Raw genomic sequence first — 14,524 nt, 5'->3', positions numbered from 1 at the left:
TGGCTAATGGCCAAAGTGAGTAAAAACTTGGAAGCTAGGAAATACAGGGGCATCTTCAGGGATTGGTAAAAGATGTGTTTTGGCTAGAGTATGAATTCTAAATAGGGGCAATATTGCCCCTAGTGGAGCAAAAATTGGTTCTTGGAGGGTAAAAACATCTTACTTCTTAAATGGAAAGTACAGATATACACCCAGTATATAAACAGAGAGTATACCTATGGCATTAAAATTTCATGAGAGGAACGATTAAGAAAAAAATAAAACCCTTAAAAGACACCTTGGGGGACAATAATTAAAAGAGTTGAAAAACCACTGAGGTAGGGCATAGGACATGGAAAGAGTAAATAAGGCTGAGCCCTGACTATGAATGCCATGCTGAAGAATCTGGACTCCACTGTGTAAGGAGTCAACACAGGTTTTAAGGATGACAACGAAAAAGTTGAAGCTGAATATTGGGATGACGATTCTGGCAGCAGTAGGTAAGAACGAGTAGAGTGAGGATGGTAGCAAGGGGCACTGTTGGGTTGGAATGCTGATGCAGGAGAAAGGGGAAGGAGGACCAGAACTAAAGCAGTGGAATTGGGAATAGAAAAGAGGCTTGGAGTCCAAAGGTATTGGCTGGACTTGGTAACTCATTAGATATGAGAGTTAAGAAAGAAAGAGGCACAAAGATGATGCAAGGTTTCAAGAGAAGTGTCTGAAAGGAGAGTAGTCTTTTTGATTATAGGAGAAGCAGAAGGCTTGTAAAAAGATTAGGAGTTCAGCTTTAGACATAAAGAGTTTGAGGTACCTGCAATTTACCCACATGGAGGTACTGAGCAAAAGTGAAAAATGTGGGACCAGAAATTCTTGACACACGGATGGAGAAGTAGATTAGGAAGTCATCTGCTTAAAGATGATTGTCAAAATCCTGAGACTAGATAAGATGGCCAGAGCAAAGGGGAGACAGAAGTAGAGGCTGTGTTCAGAACCTTGAATGACCGCCCTGGACATCAGCACCCAGGCATGTTTCAGCCCTGGGTTATGGCACAAAGGGGAATATGATTGAGAAATTTTTATATTGAAGTTTTATACTGAGAAATTTATAAGGCATTGGGGTTGCCCTGGAAACCACACAGGCACTTTCTGTGGGACTATAAACTTAGTGCTTTTAAAGTAAAAATAATTCTCAATGGGTTGTTTTACAGGCTCCATCAGCCAGCTCCAAGCAGCCATTTTCATCTTTAGTATTTGGTAAACCTGACAACCTCCTGCCCAGCCTCCCAGCTAGAGAGATACTCATCAGTTTGATTTTTTTTTTTTTTTTTTTTGCAGTTGGGTAGAGTCAGTCAGTGTTCCACTCACCTGTCTCCTGACAAATCTGATCTGATCCACCTGAAGCTGATTCAGTGCATGTCTTGTGTCATTTCCTAGGAAGAGTCACACAGGATCTCTTTTTTTTTTTTTTTTTTTAATTTAGGGAAGGCTCTTTTATTTATTTATTTATTTATTTTTATATTTATTTTTGGCTGTGTTGGGTCGTCGTTTCTGTGCGATGGCTTCCTCTAGTTGCTTCCTCTAGTTGCGGCAAGCGAGGGCCACTCTTCATCGCGGTGCGCGGGCCTCTTCACTATCGCGGCCTCTCTTGTTGCGGAGCACGGGCTCCAGATGCGCAGGCTCAGTAGTTGTGGCTCACGGGCCTAGTTGCTCCACGGCATGTGGGATCTTCCCAGACCAGGGCTCGAACCCGTGTCCCCTGCATTAGCAGGCAGATTCTCAACCACTGCGCCATCAGGGAAGCCCATCAGTTTGGTTTTTAATAGTAGCAGCTGGATAGAGAGCAATGATCTTTTTTATTAACATCTTTATTAGAGTGTAATTGCTTTACATTGTTGTGTTAGTTGCTGCTATATAATAACGTGAATCAGCTATACGTATACATATATCACCATATACCCTCCCTCTTGCGTCTCCCTCCCACCCTCCCTATCCCACTCCTCTAGGATCAGTAATATGTGAGAAAGGACATCACCTTCTACGTCAATCCCCAAACTGCCTACTTCTAAAGCCCCATCTTGATCTGACCTTGTTATCCCTCCAAACCTGCCCCAGTCAGATGGTTTCATTATGGTCTCTGTCTGCTTAGACTCTTTCCCTGCCTTGTGCTCACCCATCTACTCCACTGTACTTATCTATATCCTGCTCATCTTAAGGCTTGGCTCAACTTTACTTCCTTTACACCTTCCCTATGCACCTACTCCAACTTACCTGCCCTACTTCTCCAAAAGCTTTTAGATCTGTTAATCAGTCCCACACAACTTAATGCCAAATTATTCACTATTTTTTCATGTATTTTAAATTTGGAATCTCTAATGAGATTGTAAACTTGTTGATTTTAAACATTTTAAAGACAAGAGTTTCATTCTAAAGGCTCAGCTCACTTTGCATATGAACACTTTCCTGACCCTCCCCATGTGATTCATCCCTGCCTGATGACACCCTCTCTCAAGCCTCACTCTACCCATACAGACCTTTACCATAGCACCTGGAACTAATTCTTTTTAAAATTTTTTTTGAATTTTATTTTTTTTTATACATCAGGCTGTTATTAGTTATCCACTTAATAGGTATTAGTGTATATATGTCAATCCCAATCTCCCAATTCATCACACCCCCACCCCCACCCCCCACCCCCACATTTCCCCCTTGGTGTCCATACGTTTGTTCTCTACATCTGTGTCTCAATTTCTGCCCTGCAAACCAGTCCATCTGTACCATTTTTCTAGGTTCCACATATATGCGTTAATATACGATATTTGTTTTTCTCTTTCTGACTTACTTCACTCTGTATGACAGTCTCTACATCTATCCACGTTTCTACAAATGACCCAGTTTCGTTCCTTTTTATGGCTGAGTAATATTCCATTCTATATGTGTACCACATCTTCTTTATCCATTTGTCTGTTGATGGGCATTAGCTTGCTTCCATAGCTATTGGCTATTGAAAATAGTGCTGCAATGAACATTGGAGTGTATGTGTCTTTTTGAATTACAGTGTTCTCTGGGTATATGCCCAGTAGTGGGATTGCTGGGTCATATGGTAATTCCATTTTTAGCTTTTTAGAAAACCTGCATACTGTTCTCCATAGTGGCTGTATCAATTTACATTCCCACCAACAGTGCAAGAGGGTTCCCTTTTCTCCACACACTATCCAGCATTTCTTGTTTGTAGATTTTCTGATGATGCCCATTCTGACTGGTCTGAGGTGATACCTCATTGTAGTTTTGATTTGCATTTCTCTAATAATTAGTGATGTTGAGCAGCTTTTCATGTGCTTCTTGGCCATCTGTATGTCTTTGGAGAAATGTCTATTTAGGTCTTCTGCCCATTTTTGGATTGGGTTGTTTGTTTTTTTAATATTGAGCTGCATGAGCTGTTTATATATTTTGGAGATTAATCCTTTGTCCATTGATTCGTTTGCAAATATTTTCTCCCATTCTGAGGGTTGTCTTTTCGTCTTGTTTGTAGTTTCCTTTGCCTTGCAAAAGCTTTTAAGTTTCATTAGTTTCCATTTGCTTATTTTTGTTTTTATTTCCATTACTCTAGGAGGTGGATCAAAAAAGATCTTGCTGTGATTTATGTCAAAGAGTGTTCTTCCAAGAGTTTTATAGTGTCTGGTCTTACATTTAGGTGTCTAATCCATTTTGAGTTTATTTTTGTGTATGCTGTTAGGGAGTGTTCTAATTTCATTCTTTTACATGTAGCTGTCCAGTTTTCCCAGCACCGCTTATTGAAGAGACTGTCTTTTCTCCATTGTATATCCTTGCCTCCTTGGTCATAGATTAGTTGACCATAGATGTGTGGGTAGATTAGTTGACCATAGATGTGTGGGTTTATCTCTGGGCTTTCTGTCCTGTTCCATTGATCTATATTCCTGTTTTTGTGCCAGTACCATTTGTGTTGATTACTGTAGCTTTGTAGTATAGTCTGAAGTCAGGGAGTCTGATACCTCCAGCTCCGTTTTTTTCCCACAAGACTGCTTTGGCTATTCGGGGTCTTTTCTGTCTTCATACAAATTTTAAGATTTTTTGTTCTAGTTCTGTAAAAAATGCTATTGGTAATTTGATAGGGATTGCATTGAATCTGTAGATTGCTTTGGGTAGTATAGTCATTTTCACATTATTGATTCTTCCAATCCAAGAACATGGTATATCTCTCCATCTGTTTGTATCACCTTTAATTTCTTTCATCAGTGTCTTGTAGTTTTCTGCACACAGGTCTTTTGTCTCCCTAGGTAGGTTTCTTCCTAGGTATTTTATTCTTTTTGTTGCAATGGTAAATGGGAGTATTTCCTTAATTTCTCTTTCAGACTTTTCATCATTAGTATATAGGAATGCAAGAGATTTCTGTGTATTAATTTAGTATCCTGCAACTTCACCAAATTCATTGATTAGCTCTAGTAGTTTTCTGGTGGCATCTTTAGGATTCTCTATGTATAGTATCATATCATCTGCAAACAGTGACAGTTTTACTTCTTCTTTTCCAATTTGTATTCCTTTTATTTCTTTTTCTTCTCTGATTGCCGTGGCTAGGACTTCCAAATCTATGTTGAATAAGGGTGGTGAGAGTGGACATCCTGTCTTCTCCTGATCTTTGAGGAAATGCTTTCAGTTCTTGACGATTGAGAATGATGTTTGCTGTGGGTTTGTCATATATGGCCTTTATTATGTTGAAGTAGGTTCCCTCTATGCCCACTTTCTGGAGAGTTTTTATCATAAATGAGTGTTGAATTTTGTCAAAAGCTTTTTCTGCATCTATTGAGATGATCATATGGTTTTTATTCTTCAATTTGTTAATATGGTGTATCACATTGATTGATTTGTGTATATTGAAGAATCCTTGCATTCCTGGGATAAATCACACTTGATCATGGTGTATGATCCTTTTAATGTGTTGTTGGATTCTGTTTGCTAGTATTTTGTTGAGGATTTTTGCATCTATGTTCATCAGTGATATCGGTCTGTAATTTTCTTTTTTGTAGTATCTTTGTCTGGTTTTGGTATCAGGGTGATGGTGGCCTCATAAAATGAGTTTGGGAGTGTTCCTTCCTCTGCAATTTTTTGGAAGAGTTTGAGATGGATGGGTGTTAGCTCTTCTCTAAAGTTTGTTAGAATTCACCTGTGAAGCCATCCGGTCCTGGACTTTTGTTTGTTGGAAGATTTTTAAGCACAGTTTCAATTTCATTAATTGTGATTGGTCTGTTCATATTTTCTGTTTCTTCCTGGTTCAGTCTTGGAAGGTTATACTTCTCAAAGAATTTGTCCATTTATTTCCAGGTTGTACGTTTTATTGGCATAGAGTTGCTTGCAGTAGTCTCTTAGGATGCTTTATATTTCTGTGGTGTCTGATGTAACTTCTCCTTTTTCATTTCTAATTTTATTGATTTGAGTCTTCTCCCTCTTTTTCTTGATGAGTCTGGCTAATGGTTTATCAATTTTGTTTATCTTCTCAAAAAACAGTTTTTAATTTTATTGATCTTTGCTATTGTTTTCTTTGTTTCTATTTCATTTATTTCTGCTCTGACCTTTATAATGTCTTTCCTTCTACTAACTTTGGGTTTTGTTTGTTCTTCTTTCTCTAGTTCCTTTAGGTGTAAGGTTAGATTGTTTACTTGAGATAATTCTTGTTTCATGAGGTAGGCTTGTACTGCTATAAACTTCCCTCTTAGGACTGTTTTTGCTGCATCCCATAGGTTTTGGATCATCGTGTTTTTGTTGTAATTTGTCTCTAGGTATTTTTTGATTTCCTCTTTGATTTCTTCAGTGATCTCTTAGTTATTTAGTAATGTATTATTTCACCTCCATGTGTTTGTGCTTTTTACAGTTTTTTTCCCTGTAATTCATTTCTAATCTCATAGCATTGTGGTCAAAAAAGATGCTTGATATGATTTCAACTTTCTTAAATTTACTGAGGCTTGATTTGTGACCCAAGATGTGATCTATCCTGGAGAATGTTCCCTGTGCACTTGAGAAGAAAGTGTAATCTGCTGTTTTTGGATGGAATGTCCTATATATATCCATTAAATCTATCTGGTCTATTGTGTCATTTAAAGCTTCTGTTTCCTTATTAATTTTCCGTTTGGATGATCTGTCCATTGATGTAAGTGAGGTGTTAAAGTCCCCTACTATTATTGTGTTACTGTCAATTTCCTCTTTTATATTTGTTAGCAGTTGCCTTATGTATTGAGGTGCTCCTATGTTGAGTGCATATATATTTACAATTGTTATATCTTCTTCTTGGATTGTTCCCTTGGTCATTATGTAGTGTCCTTCCTTGTCTCTTGTAACATTCTTTATTTTAAACTCTATTTTATCTGATATGAGTATTGCTACTCCAGCTTTCTTTTGATTTCATTTGCATGGAATATCTTTTTCCATCTCCTCACTTTCAGTCTGTATGTATCCCTAGGTCTGAAGTGGGTCTCTTGTAGACAGCATACATATGGGTCTTGTTTTTGTATCCATTCAGCGAGCCTGTGTCTTTTGGTTGGAGCATTTAATCCATTCACGTTTAAGGTAATTATCGATATATATGTTCCTATGACCATTTTCTTAATTGTTATGGGTTTGTTTTTGTAGGTCCTTTTCTTCTCTTGTGTTTCCCACTTAGAGAAGTTCCTTTAGCATTTGTTGTAGAACTGGTTTGGTGGTGCTGAATTGTCTTAGCTTTTGCTTGTCTGTAAAGCTTTTGATTTCTCCATTGAATCTGAATGAGGTCCTTGTCGGGTAGAGTAATCTTGGTTGTAAGTTCTTCCCTTTCATCACTTTAAATATAGCATGCCACTCCCTTCTGCCTTGTAGAGTTTCTGCTGAGAAATCAGCTGTTAACCTTATGGGAGTTCCCTTGTATGTTATTTGTCATTTTTCCCTTGTTGCTTTCAATAATTTTTTTTGTCTTTAATTTTTGTCAATTTGATTACTATGTGTCTCAGCGTGTTTCTCCTTTGGTTTATCCTGTATGGGACTATCCTGTATAGGAAAGTTTTCGACTATAATCTCTTCAAATATTTCCTCGGGTCCTTTCTCTCCCTCTTCTCCTTCTGGGACCCCTATAATGCGAATGTTGTTGCATTTAATGTTGTCCCAAGGTCTCTTAGGCTGTCTTCATTTCTCTTCATTCTTTTTTCTTTATTCTGTTCCGCAGCAGTGAATTCCACCATTCTGTCTTCCAGGTCATTTATCTGTTCTTCTGCCTCAGTTAATCTGCTATTGATTCCTTAAAGTGTATTTTTCATTTCAGTTATTGTATTGTTCATCTCTGTTTGTTTGTTCTTCAATTCTTCTATGTGTTTTTTCTTTAATTCTTCTAGGTCTTTGTTAAACATTTCTTGCATCTTCTCGATCTTTGCCTCCATTCTTTTTCTGAGGTCCTGGATCATCTTCACTATCATTATTCTGAATTTTTTTTCTGGAAGAATTCCTATCTCCACTTCATTTAGTTGTTTCTCTAGGGTTTTATTTTGTTCCTTCATCTGGTACATATCCCTCTGCCTTTTCATCTTGTCTATCTTTCTGTGAATGTGGTTTTTGTTCCACAGGCTGCAGGATTGTAGTTCTTCTTGCTTCTGCTGTCTGACCTCTGGTGGATGAGGCTATCTAAGAGGCTTGTGCGAGTTTCCTGATGGGAGGGACTGGTGGTGGGTAGAGGTGGGTATTGCTCTGGTGGGCAGAGCTCAGTAAAACTTTAATATGCTTGTCTGCTGATGAGTGGGGCTGGGTTCCCTCCCTGTTGGTTGTTTGGCCTGAGGCGACCCAACACTGGAGTCTACCCGGCTCTTTGGTGGGGATAACGGTGGACTCACGTCAAGGAGTACTTCTCAGAACTTCTGCTGACACTGTCCTTGTCCTCACAGTGAGCCACAGCCCCCCCCCCACCCCGCCTCTGCAGGAGACCCTCACAAACTCATTCTATGAGGCCACCATCACCCTGATACCAAAACCAGACAAAGATGCTACAAAAAATGAAAATTACAGACCGATATCACTGACGAATATAGATGTAAAAATCCTCGACAAAATACTAGCAAACAGAATCCAACAGCATATTAAAAGGATCATACACCATGATCAAGTGTGATTTATCCCAGGAATACAAGGATTCTTCAATATACACAAAACAATCAATGTGATACACCATATTAAAAATTTGAAGAAGAACAATATGATCATCTCAATAGATGCAGTAAAAACTTTTGACAAAATTCAACACTCATTTATGATAAAAACTCTCCAGAAAGTGGACATAGAGGGAACCTACTTCAACATAATAAAGGCCATATATGACAAACCCACAGCAAACATCATTCTCAATCGTCAAGAACTGAAAGCATTTCCTCAAAGATCAGGAGAAGACAGGATGTCCACTCTCACCACCCTTATTCAACATAGATTTGGAAGTCCTAGCCACGGCAATCAGAGAAGAAAAAGAAATAAAAGGAATACAAATTGGAAAAGAAGAAGTAAAACTGTCACTGTTTGCAGATGATATGATACTATACATAGAGAATCCTAAAGATGCCACCAGAAAACTACTAGAGCTAATCAATGAATTTGGTGAAGTTGCAGGATACTAAATTAATACACAGAAATCTCTTGCATTCCTATATACTAATGATGAAAAGTCTGAAAGAGAAATTAAGGAAATACTCCCATTTACCATTGCAACAAAAAGAATAAAATACCTAGGAAGAAACCTACCTAGGGAGACAAAAGACCTGTGTGCAGAAAACTACAAGACACTGATGAAAGAAATTAAAGGTGATACAAACAGATGGAGAGATATACCATGTTCTTGGATTGGAAGAATCAATAATGTGAAAATGACTATACTACCCAAAGCAATCTACAGATTCAATGCAATCCCTATCAAATTACCAATAGCATTTTTTACAGAACTAGAACAAAAAATCTTAAAATTTGTATGAAGACAGAAAAGACCCCGAATAGCCAAAGCAGTCTTGTGGGAAAAAAACGGAGCTGGAGGTATCAGACTCCCTGACTTCAGACTATACTACAAAGCTACAGTAATCAACACAAATGGTACTGGCACAAAAACAGGAATATAGATCAATGGAACAGGACAGAAAGCCCAGAGATAAACCCACACATCTATGGTCAACTAATCTACCCACACATCTATGGTCAACTAATCTATGACCAAGGAGGCAAGGATATACAATGGAGAAAAGACAGTCTCTTCAATAAGCGGTGCTGGGAAAACTGGACAGCTACATGTAAAAGAATGAAATTAGAACACTCCCTAACAGCATACACAAAAATAAACTCAAAATGGATTAGACACCTAAATGTAAGACCAGACACTATAAAACTCTTGGAAGAACACTCTTTGACATAAATCACAGCAAGATCTTTTTTGATCCACCTCCTAGAGTAATGGAAATAAAAACAAAAATAAGCAAATGGAAACTAATGAAACTTAAAAGCTTTTGCAAGGCAAAGGAAACTACAAACAAGACGAAAAGACAACCCTCAGAATAGGAGAAAATATTTGCAAACGAATCAATGGACAAAGGATTAATCTCCAAAATATATAAACAGCTCATGCAGCTCAATATTAAAAAAACAAACAACCCAATCCAAAAATGGGCAGAAGACCTAAATAGACATTTCTCCAAAGACATACAGATGGCCAAGAAGCACATGAAAAGCTGCTCAACATCACTAATTATTAGAGAAATGCAAATCAAAACTACAATGAGGTATCACCTCAGACCAGTCAGAATGGGCATCATCAGAAAATCTACAAACAAGAAATGCTGGATAGTGTGTGGAGAAAAGGGAACCCTCTTGCACTGTTGGTGGGAATGTAAATTGATACAGCCACTATGGAGAACAGTATGCAGGTTTTCTAAAAAGCTAAAAATGGAATTACCATATGACCCAGCAATCCCACTACTGGGCATATACCCAGAGAACACTGTAATTCAAAAAGACACATACACTCCAATGTTCATTGCAGCACTATTTTCAATAGCCAATAGCTATGGAAGCAAGCTAATGCCCATCAACAGACAAATGGATAAAGAAGATGTGGTACACATATAGAATGGAATATTACTCAGCCATAAAAAGGAACGAAACTGGGTCATTTGTAGAAACGTGGATAGATGTAGAGACTGTCATACAGAGTGAAGTAAGTCAGAAAGTGAAAAAGAAATATCATACATTAACGTATATATGTGGAACCTAGAAAAATGGTACAGATGAACTGGTTTGCAGGGCAGAAACTGAGACACAGATGTAGAGAACAAACGTATGGACACCAAGGGGGAAAGTGGCCAGGGGGGTGGTGGTGATGTAATGAATTGGGAGATTGTGATTGACATGTATACATTAATATGTATAAAATGGATAACTAATAAAACCTGCTGTGTAAAAAAATGAATAAAATAAAATTCAAGAAAAAAAAAGAAACTTTTCATTGCATGTTTACCACTACACATAATGGTCATGAACTCTTGAAAGCGTCTGTGTACAAAGATGGAATTTATGTAACACACTGCTGTTTTATGACGACATGCCCTTTATAGCATTTGCTGTGTGATGACTCAGTTCAGTTCTTCCACCACATGTCTTTATTTGTACCACTCGTAAAACTTTCCCTAATTTATACATGAAGGCTCCACTTGGATTGAACACATCATTCATGTATTATCTTTGCTTCTTGTGGTTTTTTTTTTCTCTCATTGGCCTATAACAATCAAAATAGTTCATAACTCCCTTGCATCACATTGCTTTCTACAAACAAATGAAAGTCTCGATGGATTGACTTTTCTATGAAATGTCTTTTAATTTTGAACTATCTCTCCAAAAAAAGAAGTTTGACTTTGGTAAAAGAATTAAACATGAGTACTACTTTGAACACATAGCTCACCATATAGTGGCCCTGGTGAGCAGAGGTAATTTTCACACTTAGAAATTAATGCTATTATTTAGGGACATGGATTTTAAACCTATGCAGGGACACTGAAAGGGATGTATCTCTGTGAAAGAAGGACTAGAAAAACTCTCCCCACTGTCTCAGGGAGACTCAAAGGGAATTTGTCAATGCTTAGGTCTTTAGGTATGAAAAAAAAAACAACAACAAATCAAAAATTCCAAGTTTTCTCCATGTATAGGTTTGGAACTTCCAGCATGGTCCAGGAAAAACTGCCCTGCCCCCACTCCCGAAATGAAAAAGTTAATGTAAAAACTTGTCCCCATTGGTGGTACCACTCAGCAGCCTGGAAAAAACAAAAATCAAATAAACAAATAAGCTACTTTGGAGGGTACTTCCAAATCCAAGTCTTCACTGAAAAAAATCCCCACTGAAGATAAACCCACATTTTAAAAATTACAAAACAAAGGAGGAAACAATTCACCATGTGTGAAAGTTATCAGATTCAATAAACAGCAGATTGATACATTCTCAAAACGTCCCTCCCCCAAACTTCAGCTTACAGCACTACAAAATACAAATGTTTAAAATAGTTTAAGAGATAAGAAAAAATAGAAAGCATTGGAAAATGAAATACTATAAAAGGCAAGCTTTAAAAAACAGAACTTCTAAAAATAAAAATTGAAAAATATAGTTGTAACTTGAAACCTTGATTCCCTAAATAGAGAATTCATGATCTAAGATATAGATCTCAGGAAACGTATACAGTATGTGAATCTCAAAGGGTTTATTTAAGAAATGGAAAACATGAAAGAGAGTTTAAGAGACATGGAAGAAAGAAGGGAGATGTCCGTTGTCTATCTAATAGGAATTTCCAAGGAGAGACTGGAGAGTGAAAGGGAGGCAGTGTTTCAAAAGATAATGACTGAGAATTTTCTTGAATTAATGAAAGACATGAATGCTCAGGGCAAAGAATTACAGAACACTTAAATAAAAGAAAATATTAAAACAACCAGGGATATTTAAAAAAATTACACTAAAAGTGAACATTAGTTAAAATGACAATAGACTCCAACAGAACTGAACAAGTTCAGAATTAATCGAATAGAAGTTTCAAATCTGTCAACTTAGAATTCTATCCCCAGCAAAATTATCATTCAGTTGGAAGGCTAAAATAAGGTAAAATAAATATATTTTAAGACAAAAGTGAGAAAACTTACCACTCACAGATCCTTGCTAAAAGAGCTCCTAAAGGGTTTACTCCAGGAAGAAGCAATTTGAATGGAGAAGAAAGGAACAAGGTGGAGTGAGGTTTGGGAGATCAATGAGAAGGACACAATAGTTTCTGACCTCTTGCCCCATTTCTTCCATCTCCTTCTCTTTTCAGAGGGCTTCTGCTTCCCTTCCTAATCTTGAAGTAGGATTACTTTGCCCTCTATCATATCCTCCCCATTTATGGAATTTTCTTCTAGTTTGTACCTTCTTCCCTGGGGCTTCCATCTGGCTTAGCATGAATGATAGTAGGGTACTGGGGAACATGATTAATTAGGAAAACAAAAATATAACCTGCTTAATATTTTAAAAATATTAGTCTTATAGTGCTTATATTAATTTTTTTAGACTATCATTGAAATGAAAATGTGAAATTTTAAAGACCTGTGTTCAAGGTTCCCAAGGGTTCAAGACCACCAGCTTGAAAGATCTGCTTGATAACATTTGCCTTCTTAACTCATGGGTGTTCTAATTTTTTCCTAGTAGCAGGCTCATTTTCATTGTGGTTATAGGCTTGTCCCAAGCAAACAAGCCAATGTATGTTCATTGTCTCATCAGGAAGTTTTTCATTTGAGGTGGGTCTTGTGTATTATAGATAATTTTCATGGTGTAATTGAGATTATTGTGAAAGACACACCTCAAGAATCGACACACTGCGTCTAGCATGCTTTCTGGGTGCAGGGTTTACATTGGCATATAAATCCATGGAGAGCTCAGTTTCCATGTCCTTCCTGTTCAGTCACATTATAAGTACAAATGTTCAAACAGCAGTGAAGTTGTTCTATGGCTAAATAGCAACTTTTACCCTTTAAGAATTGAGCAGCTCTCATTTGACTGGTTCTTTTAGATTCATTTGAAAGGTTTGAGAAGAAGGACCTCACCTTCTGAATCTCCGCTTCCATTAAGCAGGAAAGGATAAAGATTGAAACTTAAATGACGTTTAAGATTCTGCGGTTTCAAAGTCTATGCTCTGTCCCTTGCCTTCTCTTTTTAAGTTGCTTTTGTTTTGACACAGTGGGTGGGGAACCGGCAATTCAACTTAACCCACAGTGAGCGATGAAACACTTATGTCAGTATAAAGAACTGGAAATGCTGTCATCTAGGTAAGACTTAAGGTAAGCTACCCAGTTGACAATACTTTAGTGTTTCTATAGAAGCCTTTTTCTAAAAAGGCCACTTTTCACAATGTAGCATAGATTTCCTGGCCTGATCTGATAAAACATATTCAATGAGATAAATGTCATGCATGGTTCCTATCTTACAAAAAAGAAGACAGGCACAGAGAAATTAGGGGCAGCAATAGCATTGGTAAAGTGAATTCTCATCTATCTCATGGGTAACCTGAAAGACCCTGGCCCATGGTTTCTTCTCCAGTCGTCCTGCTGAGGTGGTAGGTGAGGGCGTGTAGAGAGAGGACCAGTTCAGAAGGGGTTTCCCATGACATGCTGAGAAACTTGACCTTAACTCTGAGAGGATTACAGGAAGATGTAAAGGAATATTTTTTCTTTTCAACTAAATAACTTTTCTTCATAAAGCATATTGTCTTCATAAAAATGATACAGCTCATTATATTTAAAATATTCAGCAATATAGTTTTATTAGAGAGTGGATTGAATAGATTCCTTTATCTTTACTCTCTCCTAAAATACTATTTAACATAGCCAAAAATCCACAAGGACAAAAAAAATCCAGAAACAAAAATTGGGCAAAAAATTTTGGAGGCTGGAAAGCAAACAGACCAGTGTTAACTGGCTTAGCAGAAGCAAGAAAGGTAAAAACCTATGAAGTCAAGGAAGCCAAGAGGCAAGTTGCTTCACACTGCAGAACTGCAGAAAGCCTGGAATTAGAGGTGGTGGGTACCCTTAGTTGAAAGTCAATGTAAGAAAAAACCCAATTATTAATTTTAGGGGAAAGAGCAAGTTTTACCAGGAAGGTTAAACTCATGGCTTATCTGTAAATTATATTTATATGGACATAATAGTGCAAACACAGAATATTGACCTAACAAAATTATATGCATAGTTAAAAAGGGAGCAGCTTTAAAGATCTTCATCTTCCATGGTAGAAATTAAAGAGATAACATCTAAAACTAAAAATTAAGCATTAGCTGTATAAGCATGTTTTGGGGGAAAGAAATATATAGGGAAATACTAATAGAAACAGCTATAAAAGTTTAAAATGGCTGCTCCTGGGGAGTGAAAAAATTAGAAATGTATGTGGGAAGAAGAGACTCCTCACAGTACACCTTGTAGAACTCTGACTTTTACTACTATGATATATTCAATATTTAACTGATAGGAAATAAAATTCTAATAA

Source organism: Balaenoptera borealis, assembly GCF_965194805.1.
Source record: "Balaenoptera borealis genome assembly, chromosome: 11".
Lineage (NCBI taxonomy): Eukaryota > Metazoa > Chordata > Mammalia > Artiodactyla > Balaenopteridae > Balaenoptera > Balaenoptera borealis.
The sequence above is the reverse complement of the archived record's forward strand: the minus strand, read 5'-3'. Positions refer to the sequence as shown.